This window comes from Peromyscus leucopus, chromosome 7, assembly GCF_004664715.2.
Source record: "Peromyscus leucopus breed LL Stock chromosome 7, UCI_PerLeu_2.1, whole genome shotgun sequence".
NCBI classification, from domain to species: Eukaryota; Metazoa; Chordata; class Mammalia; order Rodentia; family Cricetidae; genus Peromyscus; species Peromyscus leucopus.
The window spans coordinates 26,470,863-26,486,510 of record NC_051069.1 but is presented as its reverse complement, the minus strand read 5'-3'; the positions used below and the strand labels follow the sequence as shown (position 1 = coordinate 26,486,510).

The 15,648-nt window shown below is 50.5% G+C and overlaps 1 pseudogene; it reads right to left on the bottom strand.

Annotated features, from left to right (window-relative positions):
• Window positions 1-575: 575 nt before the first annotated feature.
• On the bottom strand, window positions 576-1,850 carry LOC114691217 (annotated as a pseudogene).
• Between the last annotated feature and the right edge of the window lie 13,798 nt (window positions 1,851-15,648).

Genomic DNA, 15,648 nt, shown 5'->3' with positions numbered 1-15,648 from the left:
TGAGGCAAGTATCATCATTCCTACTTAATGGATGAGGAGTTGTCAACTCAGAAAAGCTCACCAATATGAAGAGGCTGAGCTAAGATTCAAGCCAGGTCCATTTCTGTGTCCTGAGCTTTTTTTTTTCTCTGTCCTGGTAACACCTCAGCCACCTCAATCTATTCTACCGTGGACATATCTACCTCTGTTGGACCTCAGTGCTATGGTGCTATTCAGTTCTACAGTTTGATGATGCCCAGAGTTGAGCTTTGCTTGGGGTCCAAGCTGTCCTTATTCAGAGACTTGTGGGACCAAAGTGTGTGCAGGGTTCTAGTGGCTGCAGTCCAATATTGCTTTCTTCTCTGTCCTCCGTGCTGAACATCTATTCAATTGGATGGGGCTCTTGGAAAGGTCAAACCCATTTTCTGTTTCCCATTAGAGAACTGATTTTTTTTTTCTATATTGGCATGGGTAGCTGATTCCTATAAGTAGGAAGGACTGAATGTAGCCACCAGATTTGGCACCAGATTTAAGACTTTGTTCATGAAAACAATGAAGACAAGATGCCATGGAGGGGCGGGTTCTTTTTTTTTTTTTTTTTAACGGATTTAGTTCACTTTATTTTTCTTGTATAAAAACCCTTATGTGGTGGCCACAGCTGGAGCCTGGGTCGTCTGAACAGACACTCTGGTGTGAGTTTTCACAAGATGGTCAGTGAATTCCTGATAAGGAGATTTGGTGAACACAGTCTCTTTCCAGAGGTCGGGGGTCAGGTAGCTGTAGGTCTTGGAGATGGCATCAAAGGTGGCCTTGGCAAAGTTGCCCAGGGTGGCAGTGCAGCCCCTGGCTGATGTGTAGCAGTCATCAACACCGGCCATCAGCAGCAGCTTCTTAGGCACAGGAACAGAGACGATGCCAGTGCCTCTGGGGGCAGTGATGAGTCACACCAACACAGAGCCACAGTAGCCTGTCACTTTGCACGGAACAGTGTGGGACTTGCCAATCTTGTTCCCTCGGGGACAATGGACAGCTTGGCCAAGATGATGGGCCCTCGGATGGCAGTGACTACTTTCTTGGAGCACTTAATACCAAGACCAACATGACTATTGTAGTCCCCAATAGCAACCAAAGCCTGAGTCTGCTTCTGCACTGGCATGATCTTTAGAACCTCATCCTTTAGGGATGCGCCCAGGAAAAAGTCAGTGATCTCGGATTCTTTAATGGGAAGGGAGAACCGGTAGATCCCCTCCAGGGACTTGATCTTCATGTCCTTAACCAGGCGGCCCAGCTTGGTGATGGGGATCCAATCCTTGTCTTCAGCTTTACTCAACGAGCCCAGGGGCCTCAACCACGACCACGGCCCCTAAGACCGCTGCCGAATCCTCCGCGGAAGCCGCCCTGGCCTCCTAATCCTCAGGGTCCTCCCGGCCCTCCGGCTGCACTGGTGTCGTGTGGCATTTGGTGTTTCCCCGAAGGGGCGGGTTCTTTTGTTGTCCATTTGGGTCTCCAGTTCTTCCCAATTATGTAAGCCAACGCATTTGCCTTTTTGTTTATGTTCCTATGAGTTGGGACTTGTCATTGGCACCCAACAGGTGTTGACAAATACCCTTGCATTTATCCACCCTCCCGCAGAATACTCCTCACATTTCATGTTAGCACACATTTTCCCGGCTGCCAGTGCAGTGATGCTTGAGAATTGGAAATGGTGCCCTGAAAAGGAGGTGCAGAGTTCAGAAACAACAACAGGTATAATTTAGCTGCTCAAATGTACCAGTTTAATTCAATTATTTCTGTATTCTTCTGTCTACTAGTCTTGAAGGCACGGGCCACATCTTACTCCCTTCTGTGTTGTGTGTGGTCCTTGGTGCAGACCCTCCTACACCGATGGTGTGAATAAGTGTGAATAAATGATCATCAGAAACAGCTCTTTCGTTTGGGTGTTTGTCTTGATTTCCACGGGCACTTTAACAGCACCTACTATGGGCTTCAAGCTGTATGCGTGGGCTTTCCAGGGGTATCATGTCATCTCCGTTTCACCTCTCAGGTCTCAGAACAGGTGGGGCTTCATGATCTGTCTCTCTTTGTCTTTCTTCCTTTGCAAAGTACAGAGAATGCCCCTCCAGTCACTCAGCAAACACGTCGTCAGGATGTGATAAAAATACTTTGGATCTTTGTTTTAAAGTCTTGTTAAATTTTCTGTTTAAAAATGTTTTGTTCACATTGTGATAGGAGGTCTTTGGGCAATCAGTTCTGAGGAGCAGTCTTCCTCCGGCAGTCTGCATTCAAAGCAGCATGGAGAGAGCTGGTTGCTAGGGGCAACACTAACTTCTAAGTGGGGATCTCTGCATGTGGATATAAAACCAATGCCCTGGGCCCCTGCAGGAGTGGGGTCCTATCACAGAAGAAGAAATGAATTGAGAGTGATGGAGACGCCCGGGACTGGGCTGGTCACCCTTATTTGAGAATACTGAAGCTGCCTCGGCCACCGCATATGATATGAGGCCATGGCTCAAAACACAGCTGGTGACCGTCCTTCTTGTGACAAGGCTGCTAGGAAGGTACAAAGGGCTCAAGTGACCAGAGTTACTGCCCCCATGGACCCCATTCCGTGCAGCAGACCCAGTCCGAAGGAGGAGTATTGTACCATTGGCTACTTATTTTTATGATAAGCACACAGTGTGCATTCATTTATCAAACCGGCATGAAATAAAATAAACTCTTTTCTCTTGAGGTGCAGCTTCGTGCATTGTAGCACATGTATGTCCTTGGGTTGTCACCACTACAAGAAGGACACGGCACAATTTTGTCACCTCTCAGAACTCCCTGTACTCTGCCTTTGCTGTCTCCCTGCTTTTTATTTTCAAGAATGTCATACTAGAGACATCACAGTGTCAGCTTCCAGTCTTAGCTGAGTGACACAGCACAGTGCCTTGGAGGCTGTTCCAGGCTGTCACGTGTATCCAAACTTCATTCCTTTTTGTGGCTGCGTAGTACTCCATGTACTCCAAAGTCTTCAAGTACTGTTAATTGCTGTTCCCGAATTCTGTATTTGCCATTTGCCCAACTTTCTGACCTCCAAACCATGCATCTCACATTTGTAGTCTCTTGCAGACACATACAGAGTAGCACAAAATTTGAGTTGCCTGGCGCACTTGAGCAAGGTGACCCTCTGTCTCCTTCCTCCCTCTCTCACACTGAAAAACAGAGAGCAGCCTGTAATTTTTGTGATCTATTCGATGCCAGCTTGCTGTGTGTGTTTTTGCTTGGTGATTTTGTCATTTAAAATGAGCCTAAGCACAGTGATAAAGAACATTTCTACCTTGTGGAGAAAATATGTGGGTTAGAGAAGTTTGGTTTGGTCATGAATGATAGTGTTGTTGGCTTGGAGCTCAATGTTAATGGTGTGTATAAAATAAGGCGTCTTTAAGCAGAAACACAATAAAACATGCTTGTGTATTGATCAGTTAGTGGAAATGCTATGGCCAGAGCCTCCTGGAACCTAACTCTTTATTTCTCCTAGGAACAGCTCAGTATCTGCTAATTCATTCGGTGGGGCAACTCCACAAGAACATCACTACAAGAGCAATGCGAATCAGGGCTGAGATGACTCCAGGGGTCAAGAGCTTGCTGCCTGGGCACGAGGACCTGAGTTCAGATCCCCGGCACCCACCTAAGAGTCATATGTGATGGTGGGTGCCTCTAGTCCCAGTGTTGAGGAGGCAAAGACAGGGCGATTCCAGTCTCAAGAAATAGGGGGGAGAATGACAGAGGAAGGTGATATCCAAGTCAACTTACGGCCCCCACATGTGCGAACACTGGGCAACTCCCCCACACTTGTGCATACACACATGTATGCCACATACGCCAGTCCACATGGGAATGATGTGGGAAGCCATGTCTTCAAGCTCCAGATTCAATGTCATGCCCCCTCTTTTCTGAAGCTTCCAGAATGGCTCCAGGAAGAAGGCAAGGAGGCTCAGCCAGCATGAAAAACCGCTGTTTAGTTTATAAGGATACTTTGCAACGTTATTTCCACAATTCTCCGCCTTTCTTTCCAAGACAGATGGCTTTTAAATGCATGCAGATTACAGGCTCAGATAAGATTGGCAGTGGGTTGTGAGTAACCCAGTTCTACTATTCATAAAGCCCCTTTCTTACCTACGGGTACATTGAAGAAGTATATGAGAGATACTTTAAAAGGGAAGTCTTTAAAAAAGAGAGTCCACTCTCTTTTCTGTGTCTGGTCCACAGCTAATAGTGACATGGCTGTTGGCCACAGCATGGTTCTCTTGAATATTCTTGTCATCCCAACGTTGGCATCATCTCTTAGTTCTCATAATTGTGTCACAGTGACTGTCTCTCATTTTCACAGGCTCCCTGCAATCATCATGGAAGCAAGAAGGGACCACCCACACTGGCAGGTTTCTAGGTTCCTGTAGAACAAGCTTTTTATCCTGAACACTGGGTTCTCCAGGTCAATCCTCATAGGTCACGATGTCGAATTCACTAGTTGGTAAAGAAAGTTCTAGACTCCCTAACCTTCAGAAAATGAATGAGGCCATCTTCCCTACTCCTGCAACTTCTGAACCCAGAAACAGTGGAAGTGGTCCAGTGAGATGTGTAAAGGAGACTCTGGTCCCCTGTTGTGAGAACTCTGAGGGTCAGCTGGACCCCAGGGTGAGGCAGGCTTTGTAAGGAGGGGGTGCTGCTGCTATGTAGCTCCCAATTCTTTCCCAGCCACCTGGGTGCTCCATTGTGTGTGGAGAGAGGTCTTGGTTATTGCCTGGCGTCAAACCCTTCCTGCCTGGCGTCTGCTCCAAGGAAGGCAGACAGACTCTCTGGTTAGTGATCTGGAGAGTGTACTGAACACGTCCAGTGAAGCTCCCTCCTATTGGCTTCATTTTGATAAGGTCAAATGGATTTCAGAACCTAAGCTGCTTTCTGCCTATCTGTGATATTGACCACAGCAGGGGTAGCCTTGGCCATCACTATCATGATGCAGAGGTCTGCCAGGCTGTTTCTGTCACAGCATTGGGAGTGCCCTGAGTCTGGACTCAGTCACACCCACCAACTTAGCCTTTAGTAGCCACAGACGTCGCTCTCGATTACTCACTGGTCGTCATTGTCGTTCTCCTTTGTCTCCTTTGGGTCTGAAGGGAGAGGGACCTAAACTGTCTCCCTTGAGAGAGACAGAGAGCCCAGGCATCTGCCACAATCAGCCCCATCCCTCTTTTCTAAACCCGGTTTCAAACACGCCGGTTCTAGACAGCGCCTCTGGTGAAGCTGCAGGATGGGGTGCAGGTTCTGAAATAATGGGTTATTGTTGTAGATGGGGAACGTAGTGAGGCTCTGTCTGATGTCCCTGAAAGCCTGGCCATAGGAAAGAGAAGTGAGTGGCTTCAGTTTGGAGGTCCTGGTGTGGCCTGGGAAGTGCCACAGCCTCTGAGCATCAGTTACTTCCCTGGAAGAATGGAAGTCTGCCATTATGCCTGCAATGATTCTCTGAGGACCCCTGAGTTGTGCAGGAAGTCTTGTCAATTAGAAGGCCGGCGTAAACAGAACAGCAAGCTTAAATAAAAAACAAAACAAAACAAACAAAAAAAAAAACCCAAGCTTTCTTGGGATTGGGGTCCAGGTTCCTCAGGGGTTAGGGAACAGAAAGCTCTAGAAAGTGTATTTTAAACCTTGGATCTCTGACTTGGTTGCAAAGTTGTGGTGCTTGGGGTGAGGCCTCTGACATCAGCTATTCATTCCTGTGTGTCTGAGGGGAGAGTGGGACTGCACCGTGAGAGGAAGACCTGGAGAAGGAGCTTGGGGAAGGCTGCAGTTTCTGTGTTCACACACACACACACACACACACACACACACACACACACACACACACACGAGATTGCAGCATCCATTTCCTCTATCTGCACAGAGGCACCGCGGCTCTGATGGGAAGCCCACCAGTCCCCACGACCACTCCCCAAATCCTGCCGCTCACCCACCACCGGCTCAGTTCCCAGCTCTCACCAGCTCCTGGTGTGATCTGGAGTGCCTGGCAGTCCTGTGACAACCTGGACACCGTGTCTCTAGAGACGAACAGCGATAGAAAAGCCGTCACTCCTTCTTGGGTCTCCGTTTCCCTTCTCGTCTTGGCTGCACACCGTCTTCATCTCCTCCGTGGTGCCTCAGCTTGCCAGTATCACTCTCAGAAAGTTCTTACCCAAACTAATTCACACCCCGCACTCTATCGGGTGTTGAGGCTTCTGCTCCCCAGGAGTGTGCGCTCACATGCATGTGTGTGTACATGCAGGCTTTGCTCACATCAAACAAAGTTGTTAGATAAAAACCCAGGCTCACACTAATGATAAATTAGGGGACAATTATTCCCTTTATAAAAGGATTCCTGATAGGGTTCCCCTAGTGCGTTTATAATGCAATTCAATTTACACCACATTCAGCAGTGAAGGGCGGCTCTCTCTGAATAAACAAGAGCTTGTGTAGGCAGAGTTCCGAGCACCGTGGAAGGAAATAGAGATACCAAAGACATTTTTATTGCTGGTAACGATGAGTTATACTAGCGCCCAGGAACAAAGGCGACCCCACGACAATTTCTTCAACTCAGGAGCACTATGATGGCTTATAGGACTTACGGAGGAAGTGCCTCGCTGTTTATGTGTCTGCCCCAGGCTGGGAGCACTCAGGGCATCTAGGACCAGGAATGTCGGCTTTGGTGTCAGGTACAGAGAGGGAAGACTAGGAAGATACCGTTCCTGGGTTCGATTTTTTTTAGATCATTTAGGCTCAGGGTACCTGAGCTGAGGCAGTGGGGAGACACTGGCTGGAAAGGATTCCCACGCAGCTCAAGGGCCTGACATCTAGCACTTTGCAGACATCCGTTTTTCTGTATTGCCCCAGTGTCCTGTGCTAGGACTAGAGCTTGAGGTGTTCTAAAAATATTGCACTCTCAGGGGTTTGCTGGCCACAGAAGCAGACAAGAATCTCCTCTTTGAGGCTCCCCGGAAAGTGATGACCGGCCTTCTCCTCAAATGTCTCCCTGCCATTTACAAGTTTCATCACCACTAGAAGTAGGTGAATTCCAGATTCCAGATGGGAGAACATCAGGGATTCCTGACCAGAGCGGTGGGGCTGGGCTACACATGTGGCTGAGGCTGAGATGTCCCAGGGGCACACAGTGGACAAAGGCCCTGGAGTTGGGGTGGAAGGCAGTGTGTGGACAAGAGACTCTGCAAAGACACCCTGGCGGGGGAGGCCTTCAGATGCCCAGATCTTTTGACACACCAGGGAAAGCATGCCAGCCCTTAGGTTTGGCCTCAGAGGTCACCGCTATCATTCTTCATTTGTGGGCACCCTCTGACTCATTTAAAAAAAAAAAAAAAGATTTGTGTTTATTTGTGTATGTGTGCACTTGCAAAGAAGGCATGAGATTCCCCTGGATCTGGAGCCACCTAATATGTGTACCAAGGACTGAATTCCGGTTTTCTACAAGAGAGACAAGCATTCTTCACTGCGGGGCCATCTCTCCAGCCCCCTAACTTGTGATTTTCTAAGCTGTGCTCAGGTACAAGCTGTCAGCATTGGAGTACCATGCTCACAGACATGCTGAGGCCTGCAGTAAAGAGTCTGTGCCCACCCCAGAGTTCTCTGCGCCCCTGCCTCTTTGCTTTGCTACAACCTCCATTTCGCGTCAGGGTCATGAGAAGGCTACACAGCTCACCCAGGCTTGGGGCAGCCTGCCTCTGCACCCCTCTACTTGCGGCATCCTCTAAGGAATCGCTGGTGTTGAAGCCCCAGTCAGCAGGGGCAGAGAGGGAGCCTGGAGCTGATTAACTAATCTGTGGTACTTAAGTAATTTATTATATTTAAGCTGGTGCTCGCAAGCCTCAGCAGTGCCTGCATGCACTGGGAAATAAATGATGGGCTGTCCAGAGATTCGTGGATCATCTGTGTGATTGCTGGCTTCATGAGAGGAAGGTTCAAGGCTCTCTCTTCTTGCAAATTGGAAATTAGGCATTACTAGAACAGCAGACCAAAAAGCTGTGGTGGTGGCGGCGGTGAAGTAAGTGATGGTGGTAGCAGCGGTGGTGGTGGTGATGGTGGTGGTGGTGGTGATGGTGGTGGTGGTGGTGTGGTGGTGTGGTGGTGATGTGGTGGTGGGGGTGGTGGTGATGGTGGTGGTGGTGATGATGGTGGTGGTGGTGGTGTGGTGGCGGTGGTGGTGGTGTGGTGGTGGTGTGGTGATGGTGGTGGTGGTGGTGGTGGTGGTGGTGGTGATGGTGGTGGTGGTGTGGTGGTGGTGGTGGTGTGGTGATGGTGGTGGTGGTGGTGATGGTGGTGGTGGTGGTGTGGTGGCGGTGGTGGTGGTGTGGTGGTGGTGTGGTGATGGTGGTGGTGGTGATGATGGTGGTGGTGGTGGTGTGGTGGCGGTGGTGGTGGTGTGGTGGTGGTGTGGTGATGGTGGTGGTGGTGATGGTGGTGGTGGTGGTGGTGGTGGTGGTGATGGTGGTGGTGGTGTGGTGGTGGTGGTGGTGTGGTGGTGATGGTGGTGGTGGTGGTGATGCCAGCTGTGGAGGTGGCAGTGGCTTGGCTTCAGGGTAAGGGCTGGGTGAGGAGCAACTACTGGTCTAGGAGAGGGAAAAATCCCAGCCATTGTTTCCATATAATTCAGTCCAAGCGTCTCTGTGGAAGGATGGGGCTCTTTTGACCTATGTGGATAGGAGGTGAGGGTTTTTCTGCCTCCTGGAAAGGGTTAAGTGTCACGGAATGTCCAGCTGTGGCCTCAGCCTGCCATAGTCTCCAGCAGCAGTGGCTTCTGTGTTGAGTAAGACTCTTTCTCTTTCAAGTTTCGGTTCCCTCATCTGGGGTAAGATTCAGGGCTGATTTCTCTGCCAGGCACAGTAAACATACAATATTGTTTTAACTTCTTCTAAGGCCAGAAGAAGAGAAACATTTAGGTTGAGAAAAATATTCTAATATATATATGTATTAATCTTTATGTCAAATCAGTTGTAAACTATAATTTTAGGTGTGTGTGTGTGTGTGTGTGTGTGTGTGTGTGTGTGTGTAAGAGGAACAGGAAGGCACAGGTACCCAGGATATACGGGAGAGCTACCATTGGACAAGACCATTCTAATGTCTCCCAGCTGTCCACGGGCTCTCCTTGGCCTGCCTGGGCTGTAGCCTGTGGGCTTGGGATGGCCTCTTGCTTGCTTATCTGCCCTTGCTTCTGTGGAGGGGCTTTGTGTCCAAGGAAGGAGCCGACTGTCCTGCTGAAGGGCAGTAGGGAGCAGGAGTCCACTCCAGCCTCTAGCTCTTGCTTCCTTGTTCACATCCAGGAATTAACGTAAGAGCAGCCAAGAGGCACCGAGTACCTGCTCCAAACAGGTCACGTCTATGGTCCCCTGCCTCAGCCCTTTGGACCCCTCTTATCCCCACATTCTACTTGTCTGTACCTACAAACACATTCGGAGGCCCAGGGTAGGATTCTATGTTTCCTTAATGTGGCAATACTGCCTTTTGGGTGTGGGTGGATGCCTGTGCTGCTGAACCCCAAGCACTGGACAGAACGACCCTGAGAAGCCCCGGCTTGTAGTTGAATGGCCTCTCCACCAGGTGGCAGGCTTGCTCTACACAGATGCCTTGGCTGGAGTACTTACCTGGCAATGGCCAGAGGGGTCTGAGGGTGCCAAATCAGCCTGCGGTCCCAGGATTGTTCAGCTCAGCATGTGTGTGGCTTCAGAGGCAGGGCCCAGACCTCTCAAACTGTCATTGGACTCCTGCTGGGTTCCGATTTCTAGGGGACTTTGTTCGCAAAGTGCCTCGAGGCCGACGGCAGGTGTTTGAACATAGCGCCCCCTGGAGTAAGGAGGGCTGACTTGACCAGAGTGGAACCGGCTATCTTTGGTGACTTTGCACTCTGGTTCTGTAGTGAAAGGTAGCTCCTCGCTGCTGGCTCTGGCTTGGGGCACGGTGTTCGCCTGTCTATTCCGGTGGTTCCTTCATCCCTACTTACTGCCCAGACATCCAGGAGATATCCACCTACAGCTGACAACCTGAGCCACCTTATCTACCTCACAGGAGCATGGAAACAGCGTCCTTTCTCCAGCACCCCGGGATCTCTCTGAGGGACCCCCGAAAATGAGACACTGGCCAAACCTGAGCGAGCCTAGGATCCTCTCTGCATCAAGAAGAGACCCAAGCCCTGGGCAATGGAGTGCTAAGGAGAGAGGGCCATAGGCAGGGACAAGACCAGTGAGTCCTGGCCTGGTTCACTGGGAAGCAAAGGTGGGGGGCATGGGGTCCTTAGGGGCGGGGGAGGCACACCACACTGGCCCCTTGGTCTCCAGCAGCTCCAGAGGCCTCCGTCCCTGAGCCAGTATTCAGAGTTCCCTGCCCCATTGCCAGCCCAGCCCGCAGTGCCCGGGAGCCCGTGACTCATGCTACTTCCGGCAACACTTTCTGCTCTTCTCAAAAGTCAAGAGGCCCAGAAGGCCTAGCTCCGGTCATCCATCCCCCCCCCCATCCCGCCTGGACTGAATCCCAGCCCCACCCCTGTCCTGTCTCACCCCTCCCCCGATGGTTCATTTGCTCACCCGTGGGCACCCTTCCCGTGAGATTAGGAGAGCTGCACCAGCCTGGTTGGGTGGGGTGGGGGGTCCCATTAGGGCGGGATGCTTCTATGGGGTCTGAACTACAGCAGATGCAGAGGAAGGGGAGCAGAGAGGCAGAGAAAGAAGGGTTGAGATGGAGAGTAGAAAAACAGAAGAGAGAAAGTGGGGAGGGGAAAGAGAGGTGGCGATGGGGGGGGCTGTGAGATGGGGGTGGGGGAGGGGCAAGGTGGGGGAGACTCCAATGTAAATACGTTTTTCCATACCCTGATGGAAGACATGAGGGACAGGTCTGGGGAAGCCGTTGTGTGTGATGGTGTTGGGGAGACATCTGAGGGGAGACCGAAGGAGAAAAGGAAAGGAAAAAGAAAAGGAAATAGAAGACTAAATAAAAAATGACGACAAAGAGAAAGGAAAGGGAAAGGTAGAGATGAGGTGATACAAACTGAAGAAGAAGGACAAAAGGACACTGGAGTGAGGACATCCGGCCAACAGAAAGGGGTTAGGTGGTACCTCAGCCATGGGGTGAACTGCGGGGTGAACCTCCACGCGCCTGTGCACACAGGCCTGAACGCACCCGGCTCTGAGGCGTGTGTGTGTGTGTGTGTGTGTGTGGGGGGGGGTGTCTCGAGCTGCTCCGCCCTCCGAGCCCCCTGTCTTGCCTGGGCTCCTGAGGAGGGGTGGCCTCCTCAGGACGGACTCTTCTGTGCCTGTCCACTGCCCAGTCCACAAGACTTCCGCTCATGCTCAGACGTGGAGGGGCCAAAATCTTCACTCCTCACACTTGTCACCCCAAATTGGATCTAACAGCCTCTCTCCCTTCCTCTCTCTCTCCTAGTTTCCTTAGTAACTGACAGTTCCCCAGTGAATGCCAGACCCTGGGTGACAGACCGCTGTCACAGTCTCTCTCTTGACTGGCCCTCCCCAACCCACACAGACTCACAGACTTGGGCGGGGGTGTGAGGATGCCTGGGTAGGCTGGGGGTAATTAATACATGTACCATTTATTCCCCCACTGAGAGGAAGCCTTAATTACTCCACGTGAGGCTGGGGCATGCCAGAGGAGGTGGCTACTGGGGGGGGGGGAGGGATCTCGGAAGGGGAGGGCGCGGACAGGACTAACCGCTGTCTCCTTCCTTCTTCCTCTCTGTGCTGTGGGAGAGGTGTGAGGTGGGACTGTGGGAATGAGGGGGTACTTGTACGTGGTGGGGGAGGGAAGCAGAGGGTGAAACCTGATTGTGTTCATTAAGGCAACACAAAACTGGGAGCCGTAATAATAATTAAATTAATTATAAAAGCAATTTGCTTTTGAAAATTTGATTTGACAGCTTACTAGTGGCTCCACTCATCTAGCAGCCCTGGCTTAAAAATAGTCGGAACAAAAAAACCAACCAGAAGAAGAGGCAGCCAATTTTAATTAGATGCTGGGGTTGGTAAACAGCACCACCCTTTTATTGGGGCTGACTTGGCTTTAAGGGATGTCTGGATTGGTTTGGAGAAAGGCAGGGAAGGTGAGGAGCTTTTCTTCCTTCTAAGAGCAGCCAGAGGCTCTGGAGGCCCAGGCGCAGGCGGATCCATCTGGGGGGGCTCCCTTCCTCCCCCACCGCCTGTCCTAGCTGCCCAGAGAGCTTTACTGGGGTTTGCCCTGCGTGACCTTGACAAAGATGGCTCTGGGTTTTTGGGCTTGCTACACTTCATCTTCGTGCCTATGTGAGCATGCATATGTGCATGCACTTGTGTGTGTGTGTGCGTGTGTGCGTGCGTGTGTGTGTGTGTGTGTGTGTGTGTGCGCGCGCGTGTGTGTTAGAGAAAAAATATTATGTAGACCACATCTATCAAAACTCTCCCAAGGAGGAGGAAGTGAGCCTGGTTGCAGTGCTGGTCACACTCTCTAGAAAACTCTATGGTCTTGGAAGCAGAAGTTTTGGTGAAGACCAAGGAGGCCGAATCTGACAGGCAAGGCGGCTGTCTCCTTTCGGACTTTGGAGTCCAGGCACCCTGGGCTCCAGCCTCCAGGGCCTGTGCTGACATCTTTAGTGCCTCCCTTCTCTCCCAGGACAAGCATGCATTTCTCGCTCACCTGCCTGTCAGTCTCTCCCACCCCCTCCCTAAGAGGTGCCGGGATTTGATTCATTCCTGGTCCCACTGCCTGGCACAGAGCCCAGTGTATAATGGGCATCCAGTAAGTGTCATCTGAGTGGAACAAAACCCCAGTCACTGGCACCCTCTGACCACCCCTACCAGCTTCTGCTTGATTACGTGCCTGCCTCTCTCTCTCTCCTGGGCCCACACTCCTGCTTCCCATCAGTCCTCTGTGGCTGAAGCCTCTCTCCAAGGTCATCTGTGTTCCCCTGCCTCCTTCCTTCCCTCCCTCCTCTCCTCCTGGCTTCCTCGCAGCTCTGGCTGGCATTGTTGGCCACCCTTCCGTGCAGCTGCCTGTGAGGTAGGGCCCATAGGCCTGCCTTGCCCTTGGTGATCAGAAGGGGACTCTGGCCATCTTTGGGGTGTAGGGTTATCGTCACACAGATGCTATCAAGATGCAGCTATGACTTTAGCACCACAGATTTTCGCGGAGTCTGGTTCCTGGTCCGGTAATGCAGCGGAAGGGGGTAGATTTGGGTTTTCAGACAGCAGAGTTCAATGCACAAAAAGGTTCTTCATGGACCTTGTCTAAAATCTCCCTGCTCCTTCCCTCCATCACTTTATCTCTCCCCTCCCCTCCCCTTCTTTCTTCTCACCTCTCTCAATAGCCACTCCCCAGGAATCCATGTACCTGTTCTCTCTCTGGCCTTCCAAATTAGAATCCCTGGCCTTCCAAATTAGAATCTTCTGGCAAAGCCCTATGGCTTTTGGCCTTAACAATTCCTCTTCTCCCTGCTCCCTTGGGTCCCTGTCCCCCTCCCCTGCCCCTGACACCCTGCCAACACTGAAGTCCATGTTGTTGAGCTCACAGCGATACTCTCCTCGGTGCCTGTAGATTATTTGATGGAGTTCTTGGTGCAGGGTTCTAGGTGCTAATCTGTTGGCTACATAGGTCTATGATGCAAATCCTATGGGGCCGTATTCCAGAAGATATGGAGGAGGGAGGTGGAAGCCCGGGCTTGTCTGCAATGGAGGAAGTTCAAGGAGGAGCCAGCTAGAGCAACATAGGAGAAAGGAAAATGGGTGGAGGTTAGGAATGTTCCTGAATCTGGAACTGGAACTGAGAACTGGGAAAGAGCCAGAAAGGGCCCCAGTAAGCTGACAAGAATCTCTAAAACTGGGGATGTACCAGAAAGTAAGGAGAGTATTGATATCGAGGAGAGGAAGTCCAGACTCATCTCAGAGGTTGTGGGAGGGGCTCTGTACTACAGGTCTGCAACAGTGTCAGAAAGTTCTAGCTTTGGGAGCATATGGGGTATGAATGAGGGTGCTTTTGTGTGTGTGTGTGTGTGTGTGTGTGTGTGTGTGTGTGTGTGTGTGTGTGTTGATATACTGTGTACCCCAATAAAGCTTGCCTGGGGATCAGAGGACAAGCCAGCCACTATATTAAACATAGAAGTCAGGCACTAGTAGCACATGCCTTTAATCCTAGCATTCGGGAGGCAGAGATCCATCTGGATCTCTGTGAGTTCAAAACCACACAGGGAACATAGCCAGGCATGGAGGCACACGCCTTTAATCCCAGCATTAGGAAGGAAGTAAGATGGAAGGGCACAGACAGGTATGTAAAGTGTGAGTAAACAGGAAGTCTCTCTCTTGAGGTCAAGGATTTCTTAGAGGTAAGAACGTGGCTGGCTTGTTTTGTTTCTCTGATCTTTCAGCTTTCACTCCAATATCTGGTTCTGAGTTTTTTATTAATAAGACCATTTAGCAATTCGTGGTATATGTATGTGTATGTGTGTGTGTGTGTGTGTGTGTGTGTGTGTGTGTGTGTGTGTGTAGAGTGTGTTCAGAAGGTAAGGGAGAGAAGCAGATACCATATAGCTACAACTCCACTGATTACAGATTCTATGGCAATCACTTCATCTCTCTAAGCCTCAGTTGTATCATTTGGAGAATGAAGAAATTTGTAGTATCTCAAAGCTTTCTATGAGGAGCAAAGGAAAGATCACTTACAGACCCTAGCAGGGGTCCTTAAATGCAGTCAGTGTTTTATAGGGTGTTTGGGACTGTCACTGTTATTAACTCAACTTCTTGGATAAAAACAGAAACTCGTGTGATACAGCAGGAAGAGACTTTGACCTAGGCCAACAGTGTCCCTTTATAGCTGGGCCACACACATGCTGAGCACTTGGATGACTTGTGCAAGGTTGCCTGTGGGTTCACTCGGTGCTGAGGCTGGACCCAGGCCCCCTGGGCTTCTGATCTAGTGCCATGACAAGATAGTTTGGGGTTCTGAGGTCAGTTTAACATTAGACAGAAGATGATGAACCAGGCTGCCATGGGGTGGGAGTGGGACAAATTCTAACCTTGACTATGAGTAACCCAGCTCATGGGCTCATGGGATAGAAAGATGATGTTTCCTCCCTTTTTGTCTCCACTCCCAGCATTGACTGAGCAGGCCTTCCTGAAGACAAGATTCTGCAGAGAACAGTCAGGTGCGTAGTCTTCTGGCTGAAAACTCTTCGTACATTTCTGCTCATACAGTGTGTGTGTGTGTGTGTGTGTGTGTGTGTGTGTGTGTGTGTGTGCGCGCGCGCGAAGAGGGGGTGCAAAATGTCACCACCCCATTTTACCATATGCTCCAATACGATTGGCAAGAAGATACCACCACCGTGGCTCTTCCTGGATTTTGCTAAGAGAGAGGACAAGAGCTGGGCTTCCCCTGAGACACGTGAGCTCATAATTTTGTCCCTAAGTCCAAATCCAAGGCAAATCTTACTTCTGCATGATATGATGTTAGACAAGTTACTCCACCTCTTTGGATTCCATATCCCCACATGCAAATTAACAAGGACAGAGCACATCACACACCCCATGACTCTACATAGGCCCCCAGAGAAGGCTGACGTGCCTTCTGAGGGGCATCTTGATGGTTTGCTTCCCCCTTGATACCATCACACAGGAGTGTGGA